Genomic DNA, 12,322 nt, shown 5'->3' with positions numbered 1-12,322 from the left:
ATTTACTAATTTTGAGGGATGGACCAAGATTGCCAATAACAAACTTGTACATTGCTGCTACAGAATACTCACCTGATTTAGATGCTAACCAAACAGGCATGTTTATCTGTTTTGGGCTTAACATAGGGCCTGCTACTAGATGGTTGAGTAGGTCTTGTAGTTCCAACACCTCCCACTCATACAAATTTCTTCTGAAAGATAGGTTCCAAACACCAATTGCATCTTTCCTACCACAAATATCTCTCAATGTATCACTTTTCTCTGTAGATAATTTGTAAAGGCTTGGAAACTCATTCTTCAAGGAAAGTTGTTGACATCATCTATCAGTCCAAAAGGTAATTCTTCTTCCATCTCCCACTTTTAGCTGATAATTGTTTAAATAGAACTGATGTAAACTATTACTTTGCTTATCAGTAGTTATGATTTATTTCCATATTGTTGAATGGTTGCTGCTAGTACTAACAGATGGCAGCCAGCTTCCAACCTCCATTTTATATTTGTTGTATATAACCCTCTTCCACAGAGCTTCATTTTCACTACCAAACCTCCACCACCATTTTAGTAATAAGCATTTATTGACCTCTCTTACCTTCCATATACCTAACCCTTCATGCTCCACACTTTTACATAATTCCTCTCATCTAATTATATGGATCTTCCTCTTGAAGTCTGACTCACCCCACAAGAATGAAGCTTGAAGCCTCTAAAATTTTTTAGCTATCCCTTTAGGCATTCTAAACAGAGACAAATAATACACAGGTAATGAAGATGTCATAGCTTTAACAAGTGTTAATATGCCAGCAAAAGACAACAACCTTGTTTTCCACCTAGCTAGCCTACTTCTGACTTTATCCAAGACAGGTTTCCATGTGGCTTTCTTCCTCAGATTAGCCCCTAGGGAAAGCCCTAGGTATATAACTAGCAAGGATTTCATCTTGCAATTCAGCACTGAGGCGAAACCAAGCAAAATGTCTTCTAATACCCCTACTGTCACGACCCAAACCCGCCCCTATAGGTTTAGTGTCGTAACTGGCCAGTAATCCTTGGATTACCAAAGGCCTCTTGACATAATAACATATAGTTAGGGGCTGCAGAAGCAAATATACAAAACTTACGAAGTCCATTGAGTTGTGAGGACATACATGGAACTGGAAATCTTAACTTTATATATATACAAGTGACGTCATAGGTACAGTATTTACATGTCACTGCCAAGTACATACAAAGACGAACTTGCTCGTAAAACAAAAGAAATAGTCTTATACATCCATGTTGACACAACCACAATACATTACTTGATCTAGAACCTCCTCGTGAGGCGCAAAGGGTGGCTAACCATTACAAAATACCCCAGGCATTATCTTAAGCCTGATCACGAGCCTGCTCACCCACATACATGATAAATAACTAGTGAGCGGAGGCCCAGTGAATAATAACAAAGTAAATGGTAAATGAATGATGTCCATAAGTGTGGCTAAAACTGAAATTCACATTTGTATTCTTATTCTGAGCATATATAGAATTTAGAGTTCATGCTTAGCCTTATAGAGTACATCCATTAGCAATGACTGATTACGTGCAGAACGTCTTAAATCATACTTGTTAGTTCTATAAAGAACCTCCAGCCAGGTAAGAATAACTTGTCAGTTCCATAAAGGAAAATTTGGACTGGGAACTTATAAACTTGTCAATTCGACTTAGGAACCTCCAGTCGGGTACAGATAGCTTGTCAGTCCCATAAGGAACCTCCGGTACCGGGAACTTGCATATACTTGAATTTAGACTTGGACAATCATTCATTGCATAAAACATGACATTTCATAGAACAGTTCTTAATCCATGAGCAGAAAATAATTTACTTGAACATAGCTTTACTAAGTTATTACTCACAGATAATTGGTAACTCCAAATTCACGGCAAAGTAGGTAATTCACCTATCTTGAGGCGCGTGACCTACATAACATGGAAAATTCATACATTGAATGCACACGCTCGGATTGTATATTACTTATTTCATTTATTCTTAGTGTGTTTCTAGCCTGTAACCTCATTATGGAGTCTTAAACATGGCCTAGGAGAGCCTATGATGGAATGAGGATACTAGAATACACTTGAAAACATTTTTCAAATTTTGCTGGAAGCAGGGTCCATGCTCGAGCGTGGCTTCCCTTGCTCGAGCGGACATGCAAAATGTGAAGGTCCGCTCAAGCGTAATATCCTTCACTCGAGCGACTTGTAAACTTTGGGAAAAGTGCCGGTTGCTTGTTTTTCATGCACGACGGACGCTCGATCTCTACTCGAGCGTGAGACTCAGTTCTTCAATCGAGCGTGACTTCTGTCGCTCCAGCGTACTGCAACACCATGAACTTCTGGATGCATGCATTTCACGCTCGAGCGGGTACCATGTCGCTCGAGCAGAAGTGCACGCATTTAGAGTGCTCGCTCAAGCGTTAACTCCTACATTCAAGCGTGGATTCAAATTCTAGAATTTCCAGATTTGATCTCCAAGCTTCAAACTCAACCCAAACACTTCAAAACTCATCCTCTTAGGCCAAAATTCTAAAAACACTAAGAAACTCACAAAACATCATGCTTTGAAGATCATTTCATGAAACCAAGGCCCAAAAGCATGCCAATTGTTCAAAAATTCAACTTAAATTTTATGAATGTTTTATGAACACAACATGCATAAATTTCCTTAAACTCCAACTTTTCAAAACATGATCCAATGCTACAAAACGTCATGAAACTTGATGATTTCACAAAATTAAGGTGAAGTCAAGACATGCATGAGAGAATTCCTAGTAAACATGCTCCAAATGTAATGAAATGTACATGCATGTTTGAATTGGTCTCCCTTCTTGCTTCTTAAGCTTGGTTCACACATTTCCTAGCTTAATTCACTTAAATTCATGGGTGAATCAACTCAACTTCAAGACCAAAGGTTTGGTTTCTTACCTAAAGTCTTCAATTATTTGGGCTCTTGTTGAATCCTAGCTCAATTCTCAAATTCTCCTTCAATTTCCTAGCCAATTCTTTGTTTGAGCTCGATTTCTCTCTACTGTCACTTTCTCACGTTTTTCTTCCTTGAAGAGGCTCAAATGTACTCAAAATGAAAGAAAAGAGATGAGTAGGGTTCATTTGATGCCTAATATAGGCTTGGTTAAAGTATAGTTAATTAAAGTTAAAATATAAGGGCACTAATTTAATCTAATTTAATCATTCCAAATCGAATTTCAATTAAACCTACCATAAAATTTTAAAAATCTTAATTAACATATAAATCAAATCAATTTCTGGATCGGATGCTGATAAGGCCCTCAATTCGCAAACCAAAGCAAAATCACAAATAGGTTTTTCTACGTTAAACATATATAAACACAAAATGATGTAATGCACATATAATTAACTGAGGATTTCTTCTTAATTACTCATTTGGCATATTTAATCATGAATTAGCGTTAATCATGGGTCGGGGTTGTTACACCCACCCCACACACGACACTTTTATGATAATTAATTCTCAAACCTGACAAAATTTCAAAGCATCTTAGCACTCTTTTCACAATTCTCACCTCCTCCACCTCTACTTCACAGAATAAGATGGAATCATCTGCAAACTGGAGATGAGATAGCACAACCCTATTTGAACCAACCTTCACACCTTTAATCAGTTCTAAATCCTGTGCCCTAGATAATAAGATATGCAAACCTTCAGTAGCTACATTGAACAGGAAAGGGGACAAAGGATCTCCTTGCCTTAATCCCCTTTAGGGGCTGAACTCTTCAGTTGGTGACCCATTAACAAGTATCGAGACCTTGGCAGAGGTTACACATTCCTTAATCCAGCTGGTCCATTTAGCACCAAATCCAAACTTTGAAATCATAAAAAATAAGAAGCTCTAATTAATGAAATCATATGCCTGCTCAAAATCTAACTTAATAATAAGCCCATTATTCTTAGCTTTCTTTCACATATCTACCAACTCATTAGCTATTAATACCCCATCTAAGATATTTCCTCCACTTAAAAAAGCTGACTGTGTTTCACTAATGACACTTGGCAGCACTGATTTTAGCATGTGGGATAATAGTTTCGCTATAATCTTGTAGATTGATCCCACCAAACTTATAGGTCTATAATTAGCAAGCCCTTTTGGATTCTCCTTCTTGGGTATGAGGGTAATAAAAGAGCTATTTATACCCTTAACCAACTTACCATTCTTGTGAAATTCATTCACAAAATTTATCACATCTTTCTTCATCACATTCCAGAATTTCTAAAAACACCCCATATTAAAACCATCAAGCCTTGGTGCTTTATTTCCATCACATTCCATCACTGCAGCTTTAACCTCAGTTTCGGTAAACACTGCTTCTAGGATATCAAAATCACAAGTTCCTTGTACTGATTTATATAACTCTCAGGTCTCACTGCCCAGTCCTTAGCAAAATGGTCTTTGAAATGCTTAAAGACTTTTTCCTTCACCTGCCAAGGTTCCTCATAGACTACCCCCCCTCTGTAATTAAGTTGATTTCATTCCTTGTCTGCCTACACTTTTCCATAACATGAAAATTTCTTGTATTCTTATCTCACTTCATAGCCCAATGCAATCTTGACTTCTGTAGCCATATTCTCTCCACCATCCTGCTCAATCTCTACATCTGTTCTCTAACCTCCCTTCTTCTAAGTTTCTCTATATCATCAAGATCTCTAATCTCAGCAACAAGATCTAACTTATGTAGGTCACACTCTGTTTCTTTTAGTTTATAGATAACATTTCCAAACAACTCCACATTCCATATTTTAAGTTTTGCCTTGAGAGTCTTCAATTTATTAAGCAGAATATACCTAGCCCAACCCACTATATTGGCCTCTTTCCAGCTGTTCTCCCAAAAAGCTTGGAATTTATTATGTAAGAACCATGCATTTTGGATCTTGAAGGGTTTAGGTCCCAAGTCTCTTTCATCCTCCGTCAGTAGGAGGGGACTATGATCAGAAATTAACCTTGGCAGCCTCCATAATTTCAATTTGAAAACCTCAAGCCACTTTGGATCTACTAAGACTCTTTCTATTCTACTCCACTTCTCACCTTCTCATGAATTGCACCAAGTAAACTTTCTTCCAAACAATGGTAGATCAGACACTTCACATTTATCAATGAACTCATTCAATTCCTTCATTCCTTTATCCCTTCTCAAGCACCCTTTCCTTTCACCAATATTTCTTATCTCATTAAAATCCCCACTCATACACCAAGGCTGAGAAAAGACCTCCTTCAACTTCAGTAAGTTTTCCCAAAACTGTGCTCTTAAACCTACTTCATTAGGTGCATAAATATTTAAAACAGCACACTCAAAAGAGTTAAATAATGTACCTGATATTATGAGAAACCTCATGTTACTTCAGCATTCTAACATCTGGATCCCAAATACAAAGTAATCCGCCATTTTGTCTTTTGCCCACAATGTTCTTACTTCAGCTTCAGAAATTTTTGATTTTTTTGTTCCTTGGAGGAGCACCATATCCATATTCATTTCCTTTATGAACTTTCGAATTTTTCCTTGCTTTCTTTTCTTCCCCAACCCTCTACCGTTCCATGATAGTAACTTCATAACAACATAATGATATATCTAGACTTCACCCCAATGGGTATACTTCATGCCCCAGCTCTGACCCCTCCTTCAATTTTTCCTTTATTCTTTACCTCAAGCTCAACAATCTTGTTTATCACTTTCTCCTCCTCCGTATTATACTTTACTCCCAGAATTTCCCCTATTTTCAATCATTCAATAAGTGCCTCCCATTATCAACCCTATTCTCTCTCGAAGCTGATAAAGAAATTGCTGCTACTACTGCTGTCCATACTGGATATTTAGGGTTTGCCTTACTTGTTGACGCCCCTTTATGACCATACCTTCTGAGTAAACTGAGGGAGCCATTATTTGGATACTGAGGACACATAATTGATTTACTTCTCATCTTCTTCTTCCCCTTCATTTACTTAGCAGGTTGAAACTTAGGCCCCAGCTCCTGGGCTTCAGACACACTTGAAACTCTGGAGTTTGGCCCAATGTCACCACAACCTTCATTAGTGGTATGAACTTGACCCCTGGGCCCATTCTGATGTTGAATGACTTATTGCAGCCCATGCCCTTCGCATATCCTTTGATTATAGCCCAAAACCACTTCTATTTCTAGTACAGGCCTATTTAGACTTGACCCACTGAGGCTTCAAACATATCTTGGTGTGAGCACAAGATAATCAATGCTCTGACTTTTACTAGTGGCAACTGTATAGCCGTTATTTAGGTTCCCCATTCGCATCATTAGTCTGCATGCCTCTCCATTAGTCTCATTCCCCACGTCTCCACTAGACTCTGCAACTTCTATATCACTTTTCCCACACAGCTCCTGCTCCACCTCCTCACTTTTACTCTCTCCATGTGCCTTCCATTCTTTAGCCACATCAACTCTGAGTTCCAGTGCATGGTCTGAGTCATCGTCCATGTCATCATTCTCTTCCTCTTCACTATTACTCCTTCTCATACTCTGTTTCCTACTGCATTTGACACTTGCACACCACAATCATCGTTTTTGCCATCACTACTTGTTCTTCACAAACTCTCACTGGGTGTACTAAGCCTTTGCAAGCCAAGTTTACTACCTCATTAATGGGTTCCATATACTTGGTGGAAATCTTAATCTTGGTACACACAGAGGATTTAGGTTGACTGGTATCTCCATCAAAACACAGGACATTTCCCTATAAACCACCAATTCACTTCAGATTTGTACTATTCCATAAATTTAATGGGATACCATAGCAGTTGATCCAGACACTCCTTTCCTGCTCCAGAATCACTCTAGATTTTCCTTCAAAGATATCCTCACACTAATCCATAATCAACTCCTTAATAGGCTGCAATTGCAGTACCATTTCCTCATTTGACTTAAAAGTTAGCACCACATCACAGCCTCCACTCTCTTGTACCAGAACATCCTTTATTCCAATTGCTTCAAGTTCCTTCTTCAGGTTGACTTTGGCATAATTTCCTTTCAAACGAACAACCACACTTTTATATAGCCACCTGTTCCCTATTTCCTCAACCTTTATTGTAATGCTGCTTTTCTATCACTCATTTTACCTATCACTACTTCTGCCTATGACCTCTGGTCTTTAAAGCCTTCTTACCCACTTCGTCTTTCCCTTTGGTAGCCAAACTGCCTCGTTGCTTGAAGACTCATTGGGCCTGTTAACCCTTTACCCCTGGCCTTTTCCTTGCCATAATCTGCATGCTTGACCTGTATTGTCTTATCATCCACCCATAACCCATTTGCTTTTTGTACTGCTACTATTGCAGCCACAGAGCAATTAAACCTTACAAACCCAAATCTTGTGTGGGTGATCTTTCTTCTCTTTTGCGAGATAAACACATCCTTCACCACACCAAACTTAGTGAATAGTTTGTGCAGACCCTTTGGATTCACTAAGTTTGGTATGTTATCCACAAATATGGTGAAATAACGTGTTGTAGCTCAACTTTTTTCACGTCTCCTTTCGGAAGGTTTGATGGAAAGCCTTACAGTTTGGACTCCCGTGGTTCTGAATCTAATCTCACAAAATGCAATGTAAAACTAATAAACAACAAAGAGTCCAAATCCGGCAAATCTTTTTGGCAAATCAATTTTAAATCAAACAATGCCAAAAATAAACTGTTTTGCCAGATACAAAGTAGCCACCTAAATTATTTATTTTGGGAAAATTTAGGAGACCCATGACTCGTGCCAAAGGCCACATGTCCGTCATCACCAAAGTTGCCTCGGTTCATGGAACTTAGGTACGAGAGGGAAATGTCATGAATTGAGCACCCCCGCTCGCCCGATCAAAAGATCGGCTTCTACTAATCATGATATGATTTTTATAAACATTATATGCTTTTGTTCCGGTTATTAATCTAACCTTACAATGTGATGCGCACATCCAAGTATAGACTAGCTTGCAAGAATTGGAACAACTCAATTTCATATTTGTTTGTGAAACTGGTTTGAATTTGCCACCTCAGGTGGGCTTAAAGTTTGCGAATTTGCCACCAAACATAGTGGGCTTAAAAACTATGAATTTGCCACTAGACAAAGTGGACTTAAAACGTACATTCATTGAATCGTTCCAAATCAAACAATAAGCCTTCATCTACAGGCATTCAAGCAATTTATCAAGTAATCATTTAGCCTCATTGTAAGCATGCTAGATCATGGTAATCACTCACACTTATGCAAGTATGCTAAAGCACTAAAAACTCACCTAGTAGTCCAAGCTAAGAAGATATGAGTTAGAAAAAATATGCATGATTTCTAACTATATGATTGATTTAAGACATATGGTTAAACACGTATTCAAAGAAGTATTGAAATGACAATGCAGTTTGAATGATGAACCAAGCCTCAGTGCATGCAAGACAAGATGAATGGATGCAATCATAAGGTATACTAATTGAAACATGCCCCTAACCATCAAAAGCGGATAAATAAAAGGGAGAAAGACATGTGGTTGAAAGACATACACATTATTATATTTTGCTCTCACGAAGGAGAGTCTTAATAAATAAACTAAGCTAACTAGCAAGCTAAGCTAATTAAGCTAATCTAAGTAAGCTTATCTATTACAAACCAAATAAAATAAAAAAGCTAAACTAATTAATTAATTATTACAACAATTGAATTAATTAATTATTAAGCTAACTAATTAAATTACAACACAAATGTAAGCAACCTAAGTAATTCAGATATCTAACTCCGCCGCCATTACTCCGCATCAGGAAATGGAAGATGCACATGCTTGGATACCACCCGAAAAGACCTCCGTTTTGCTCCCGAAAGCCTCTGTTTGCACAGTTGATCATTTCTAGAACCATTTTGCTACACCTTACCAACATTTTGCTGAGGTTTACATCAGTGGCAAGCCAACCACTGGTAATTACTGTCGGCCATCTGCCGGCTATCTATGGTGCCCTGCCGACCATGGATGGTGGCCTGCCGGCCACTGATGCACTGGATTATCATGCTGCAGCAGAGTATAAACAGAGCAAAAAGAGAGTATTTCCAAGGATTATCTGCACAACTCACCCTTCATTTTCATGGGCAAATCCAAGGAAAAGTGAACTTTAAGTTGCAAACCATTAATTCAAGCAATTTCATTGCATGATGGCTTATGATTCAAGATGTGCAAGCTCAATAAATGCAAAACAAGACACTCAAGAACCATCACCCTATCATGCATGATCAAGGGCAATGGCGACCTAGGAAACTTGAGACATTTCATCACTTTGAGTATGAAATGTCCAAATTTTTCTTGTGTTCAATTGACGTCCGATTGAACACGCACAACACACAAGTTCTTATCTTGCTCAAATTTGGTCCCAAGTTGTTAGTCACTCATTTCAATTTACCAACCATTCTTTAATCCAATTAAGTCCAATAGGTGAGTTAGAGCCCTCTAATGGAAAGAAGGCTCAAAACACAAGTTGCTTTGGGTATGAAAGAAATCTCATACTGTTGGTAATGAACCCCCAAAGGGATTAAACCATTAAGTATAAAACCTTAATTCCACACTTAGGCAAACAAATGACTTCAAACAACTTTCAAAGCAAAAAGAAAAACCAAGAAATGAGGGAGGTTGCAGAGGTGATTAGTGCTGAAATGAAGTGCAAAACAACACCAAAGCATGCAATCAACTCAAACTAGAGGTGTCTAATGGCGTAAAACACCATTCTTGTGAGGACCTTTACACTACAACCATGCAAAATAAGACTCAACAACTGACCCAAACAACCTAAAACAGAGCTAAAAAAGTCTAAAAAAAAGGCAAAAACATGATGGAATATAGTTAGAAAAAGTTACAAAATCATGCTAACATATGGAGTTAACTAGGTGTCACGACCCAAACCCGCCCCTATAGGTTTAATATCATAACCGGCCAGTAATCCTTGGACTACCGAAGGCCTCTAAACAGATTAACAAGATTAAGGGGCTAGCGGAAACAAATACATAAATATAGTTGTCCAATGAGCTGTGCTGACTTATATGAACAGAATACTTAAAACTTTATATAAGTATGCAATAGTCATTCATACATTATACCCACACACATTAAAGTATCTTAAGTACAGCCAATAAAACTACCAAGTCTTATATGTACAGAAACAACGGAACTTAAACACAGGACTCTTCGGGAACCTCCACGTGAGGCACAATGGTTGGCTGATAACAGAACACAAATCCGAACAAAAGCCTTCAGGCTCGAACTCCAGAATGCCCACCTATATATATATATATATATACACACATTGAGCTAAAGCTCGGTGAATAACATTAAGGTAAAGGGGTTAGTGAACAAAATCTGAATATATCATAAGCAGAAAACAGACCAGAGCATAATCATTCTCATATCAGAACATAATAATGGTACATCCCATAGAACACATCACAGAACGTCTTCCGACTAGAGTAATCGGTTCCGGATACCGATTAAACACATATCACCACAATGAAGCGGCTAACGAGATCTCGCAATCACATGTATGTCATGGACCCGCATTTTCATGCCGTTCCCCCTGACTTGGGACTATCTATGGATGCCATAATAGATTTCAAACATGGAATATTTGTTGACAAAAACAGATATCATTTCAGAAATCAGAACTTATCATATTTCATTTGGAACGTAATTCATATGAACGTATCTTTACAATAACGTTACTTACAGTGGTTTCCTGCAATGGTCAATCAACCCTCGAGTCTTGACCTACAACCACAAAATAAATAACACAAGCATATCTTATCATTACACATTCAAGTGGCCAACACGGCTAGCTTTCTCACTTTAATTGCTCATTCATTCCATACTACATAATTTGTTCATATTGCCCATATACTCAGATTCAACACATATTTTCTAATTCACTTACTTATGCTATTTCTTAGCTTATTAATCTTTAACAGCTCATAAATCATGCCTAGGAATGCCCATAAAGAGATAGGAGTGAACATATGTACTTAAAACATTTTTTGAAAACATGCTAAAAATAAGTTGGTGGCTAGAGCCAGTTTTTCTTGGCTAGAGCCAGCAGAAGGAAAAAACAGAGCTCGCACGAGCCAGGACTTCTTCACTCGAGCCAGCTTCTGCAGAGTTCAAAATTCTGATAGCTCGAAATGTTGGCTCGAGCCACCACTTCTTCGCTCGAGCCAACTGTAAATTTCTGGGCAGTAAGCTTAACAAAAATGGAATGAACACTCCAAACACGTTGAAATTATCAGAATTTTGAGAAAAAGCCCTCAGGGGCACGTTCCATACGTCCTGAGATAAACTCCAAACACGTTGAAATTATGTGAGGAAATGAACACTCAAACCACGCTGAAATCATGAGAAGAGGTCCTACAAAAAACCCTTAGGGGCGCGTTCCACGCATCTTGAAATAAACTGATTTTTGATACCAGTGGCCGACCAGCCATCACTGATGGCCAGAAAACTTCATCCATGGCCAGCAAACTTCACCCGTGGTCGGAACATGGCCGAAAAACCTCATCCATGGTTGGCACATGGCCAACAAACCTCACTAGTGGCTGGCCAGAAAATTATGTTTTCAGGCCCGACTTCAAATGGGCATATCTCCCTCATCCAGACTCCTTTGCAGGTCATTCTAAATTAAAGTCCCGAAAGTATACTTTCCAATGGAGGTGGCCTCACATCTAAATTCTAAGTGTGTAGAGAGATATTCCTATTTTAGTGAAAGCTGCTCAGTTTTAGTTCTAACGGATTGATACCTAACTTCTCCCAAACTAGTTTTCTTCCCTCTTCTCCTATTTTCTTCAACTCTAAACCTATCCATAAGATGTTTTGAAATATTTTTCAAAGAGTTCACCTCTCTTTCATTTATTTCCACTTCGTCCTTACTCGGTTTACCGAAAAACACAATATTTAACGAAATGCGAGCCTCAGAACATCGTAGAAACATTTTCAAAAATATTTTGAAAGAGAGGGTAAGGTCTAAAATAATTTTGGTTAAAATAGTTTTGGTCCAAAATAGGGTGTAAAGTTGGGAGTTAGAAGCTCTCATTGCTGAAGAAATCAAACATTTGCATAGTACAACTTTCATTCTCGAGTGATCAACCTGAGACACCCAAGTCTTAAAGGCGGTCAAAAATAGGGTGTCTACACGTGTGCTTCATTTAGTCATTCCTCGTCATTGGCCTCCCCTTTGCCTTACAATAGGGATCCATCATCCTTGCTGCACACCATTGTTTCTCTCCATAGACGTTCTG

Source organism: Camellia sinensis, chromosome 11, assembly GCF_055761805.1.
Source record: "Camellia sinensis isolate YWXY chromosome 11, ASM5576180v1, whole genome shotgun sequence".
NCBI classification, from domain to species: domain Eukaryota; kingdom Viridiplantae; phylum Streptophyta; class Magnoliopsida; order Ericales; family Theaceae; genus Camellia; species Camellia sinensis.
Note: the sequence above shows the minus strand (reverse complement) of the source record.